This window comes from Procambarus clarkii, chromosome 83, assembly GCF_040958095.1.
Source record: "Procambarus clarkii isolate CNS0578487 chromosome 83, FALCON_Pclarkii_2.0, whole genome shotgun sequence".
NCBI classification, from domain to species: domain Eukaryota; kingdom Metazoa; phylum Arthropoda; class Malacostraca; order Decapoda; family Cambaridae; genus Procambarus; species Procambarus clarkii.
This window is the reverse complement of record NC_091232.1, coordinates 11181221-11186213: the sequence shown is the minus strand read 5'-3', so window position 1 is coordinate 11186213 and position 4993 is coordinate 11181221.

Here is a 4993-nt window from a genome sequence, read left to right as displayed (position 1 = left end):
CACATTCTGGGCCCCTTGATTTGTAGAGCATTTCTAGTTTGATTAAGTCGTACTCTAGGAATATCAAAACTGTATTTATTTCTGGTGTAGTGCTCATGGGTTCTGTTACAACCTTCTATGAAGCTTTTGAGATCAGGATTGGCATTATAGTTTAGTGTTTTATATATGTATAATACACATGAGAGAATGTGCAGTGACTTAATGTCTAACATATTCAGAGATTTGAGTAGGGGTACCGAGTGATGTTTGGGGCCAGAGTTGGATATTGTCCTAATAGCAGCTTTGTGTTGAGTAATTAGAGGACGTAAGTGATTTTGGGTAGTAGAGCCCCAAGCACAAATACCATAGTTGAGATATGGATAGATAAGGGAGTAATAGAGAGTCACCAGGGCAGGGCGTGGTACATAATATCTGATCTTAGAAAGAATGCCCTCAGTTTTTGAAACTTTTTTTGATATATTTAGAATGTGTCAAAAAAAGTTTATATATATATATATATATACTTATATTGAATTTTGTAACTAGCTCATCAAGATTGTAACTTGCTTAGCTAAATGAATTGTGGGGTTCAGTCCCTGAGCCCATTATGTGCCTCTGTAACCCTTTCCACCACCACCACCAACTTAATAGTAATTGAGCTTAAAGTATAAATTTCGTTGAAAGAAAAAATAAAAGATTTATTAAAATAAGAATGTATAAAATTATAAGTGGTTACATTACACACACACACACACACACACACACACACACACACACACACACACACACACACACACACACACACACACACACACACACACGCGCACGCACGCACACACACACACACACACGTACACATAACTATATCTGGCGGCGTTAGTTAGTAACCCAGACCTTCTCACCTACACATTTTTTTTTTTTTTTTTTTTTTTTTTTTTTTTTTTTTTTTTTTTTTTTTTTTTTTTTTTTTTTTTTTTTTTTGAGATATATACAAGAGTTGTTACATTCTTGTACAGCCACTAGTACGCGTAGCGTTTCGGGCAAGTCCTTAATCCTATGGTCCCTGGAATACGATCCCCTGCCGCGAAGAATCGTTTTTTCATCCAAGTACACATTTTACTGTTGCGTTAAACAGAGGCTACAGTTAAGGAATTGCGCCCAGTAAATCCTCCCCGGCCAGGATACGAACCTGGGGAAGGCTCGCCCCGAGTAAGTCCCCACCAACTCTGATCAGTAAGACACCCATTCTTTCCTACAATATAGATAGTGGGGTCTCACACTGTCTGTCTCTTTTAAAGTGTTCCGTTTTGGGTCGCGAGTTATTTTAAGGATGAAGTAGGCGGCCTCTTGTACAGTATATGGTAAGCTGCATCTTCCGGTGATTATTGGTAAGAGTATTGTTTATGTGGACAGTGTCTTGCACACCTCCCGTACTCCGCTATGCGAGCCGTTACAATCTGCTCATATAGTACAATATTACAGGTGGGAGGTCATTTTCTGTAGTGTTGACCTCTCTCTCAGTGGCAGCCCAGCGGTTCTTCTCCCACTGATGTCCCTCGTATACATGATACCACTGAGTAAAAGGTCAACAGAACCGTCACTTTCCTTGACACTCCATCTCTCATACTCATCATAACTCTCTTTCTCACACTCATCCTCTTGTCGCCTCGTTTGAAGCGCCGTTAGGGTACAAGAGAGAGAGAGAGAGAGAGAGAGAGAGAGAGAGAGAGAGAGAGAGAGAGAGAGAGAGAGAGAGAGAGAGAGAGAGAGAGAGAGAGAGGAGAGAGAGAGAGAGAGAGAGGAGAGAGAGAGAGAGAGAGAGAGGAGAGAGAGAGAGAGAGAGAGGAGAGAGAGAGAGAGAGAGAGAGAGAGAGAGAGAGAGAGAGAGAGAGAGAGAGAGAGAGAGAGAGAGAGAGAGAGAGAGAAGAGAGCGTGACCAAGCAACAACGCTCCAGAAACCATCGTTCACGGCCTCGCTCGAAACAAAAAAATCAACCCAATAACACGCGGATTTTACGACACCTGAACAATATTTCATGGCCCTCTCGTCCTACACGCCAGCCCAAGATTCCATCCCATAACGCTCGAGATGAATGTCTGACGCGGTGGTCGCGATGTTCGAGATGGTCGCGGTGGTCGCGGTGGTCGCGGTGGTCGAGGTGGTCGCGGTGGTCGCGGTGGTCGCGGTGGTCGAGGTGGTCGCGGTGGTCGCGGTGGTCGCGGTGGTCGAGGTGGTCGCGGTGGTCGCGGTGGTCGAGGTGGTCGCGGTGGTCGCGGTGGTCGCGGTGGTCGAGGTGGTCGCGGCCTTGGAAGGTGGAGTAACACAGGACAACAAGGACACTAATATTTAGATGAAGAAGCGACCGTATTTGTGGCTTCACTTGAGGAACTCTGAATGGCTTCCATTGAAACTCTTTCGAAAGAATATGCGTAAGAAAACACTAATCATAGACAAACCCAAGTCAAGGCTTCACTGGCCAAGTGCAGCTGTTTTGTTTAAGATTTTGATGTTCGTATCAAAGCTCTTGTTTGTATGAAAGTTCTTGTTCGCATCAAAACGTTTGTTCGTATGAAAGTTCTTGTTCGCATCAAAGCGTTTGTTCGTATGAAAGCTCGTATGAAAGCTCTTGTTCGTATGAAAGCTCTTGTTCGTATCAAAGTTCGTACCAAAGAAGAGCATGAGTAAAGGGAACACGAGGAGCATTAGTAAGGGGTAGCAAAAGAGCACGAACAATGACACCAGTGGAACATGAGTAAGTGGGTATGAGAAGAGGATTAATGAGGTACCAAAGGAGTGACAGGGCGGCTCTGTAGGCCGAGGCGTCGAGGAATCAGGACGGAGGTGGCCGGGAGGCGCTATATACCTTGCTCCCAACAGTTACTCACTGGGAATAGCAATAGCAGAACCCATCGATCCTGCTGGCCAAGGTGAGCCGGAGGCTTGCTGCACTCCTGCTGCAGCTGGGGGGTGTGGTTGGGGGTGTGGCTGGGGCTGGGCGGGTGCCTGAGTGTGGCTGGTACGGGGGGTTGGTGTGGTGTGGTTGGGGCTGGAGTGTGGCTGATGCCCGGGGCGCAAATGCTATCAAAGTTTGTCTCAATACGACCCAAACTATCAAGAAAGCCGTCGTAGTGCACAAATTTTGACGCAATGAAGGAAATTTTAAAGCTCAATAATTAACCACGTATTTCCCTCCTCCTGCAGACGTCACGCGATGCGCCAAGAAAGCTGTATACCTTATGAACTCAAACACACAATTCACATCTTACTGGGAAAACATTCGATAACCAAAAAATCTATGAATACTGATAAATCTATGATAACTCTATGGTAACTGTGAATACTGATAAATCTATGATAACTCTATGGTAACTATGAATACTGATAAATCTATGATAACTCTATGGTAACTGTGAATACTGATAAATCTATGATAACTCTATGGTAACTGTGAATACTGATAAATCTATGATAACTCTATGGTAACTATGAATACTGATAAATCTATGATAACTCTATGGTAACTGTGAATACTGATAAATCTATGATAACTCTATGGTAACTATGAATACTGATAAATCTATGATAACTCTATGGTAACTGTGAATACTGATAAATCTATGATAACTCTATGGTAACTATGAATACTGATAAATCTATGATAACTCTATGGTAACTGTGAATACTGATAAATCTATGATAACTCTATGATAAGTATGAATACTGATAAATCTATGATAACTCTATGGTAACTGTGAATACTGATAAATCTATGATAACTCTATGATAACTATGAATACTGATACATCTATGATAACTCTATGGTAACTGTGAATACTGATAAATCTATGATAACTCTATGATAACTATGAATACTGATACATCTATGATAACTCTATGGTAACTGTGAATACTGATAAATCTATGATAACTCTATGGTAACTATGAATACTGATACATCTATGATAACTCTATGGTAACTGTGAATACTGATAAATCTATGATAACTCTATGGTAACTATGAATACTGATACATCTATGATAACTCTATGGTAACTATGAATACTGATACATCTATGATAACTCTATGGTAACTGTGAATACTGATACATCTATGATAACTATGATACTATGAATACTAGAAGCCCTGGCGAATAACTATGAAATCCATGATAACTATGAATACTGGAAGCCCAGATTGTTCGAGGCAGGACTGTACATCAGTAACCAAATGACGTGGTACAAGGTAATTATTAGGAAGACCGAACCATTACGACTATATAGCACTTGAAAGAAGTTATGAGGAGACGGATTTTGGATGGGACGAAGGAACAAAATAGTGCCCAACCCCTTGGACACTCAAGGATTGAACGCAGATCTGCACGAAGCGACACCGTCAGTCTGTCGTCCAGTTTAATACACACATGCCTATGTAGTAAGACCATAAAAGACAGCTCCAATGTTGCTAGGAAACAAGATGAATGCAATTAACATCTTTAATTTATCATTTAACATAGAACAACAGCGAGAGCTAATGAGAAGGCTTCTAAGATGTTTGTTAATGTAAGATATGATTTCGTTCATAACAAAATATATAAAATAGTTATGTTTCTATCATTTTTTTTACACAGGTAGATACAGGACCTGACAACTTATGACTCTTACTAGCAAGCTTAGAGCTTTCACTTTCCAGAGTTCAGTTTAAACTTTATCCTACTTATTTCCTTTGGAACACAACCTGTAATCAGTTTACAAGTAGGCCACCAATTACTGCCCAGTCAACCCTCCCTACCCATGGTCCGAGGATATCGTATAATGATTCATATACATTTCTAAATATATTTTACATATACATTGTCTAATTATATTTTAAATAATATATAATATATTAATTAACTTACCTATGTATTAATTTATAATAATAATTTGATTATAATAAACATTAACGTACACTACAATACACTGCACTATACACTACAATACACTACAATACACTGCACTATAGACTACAATACA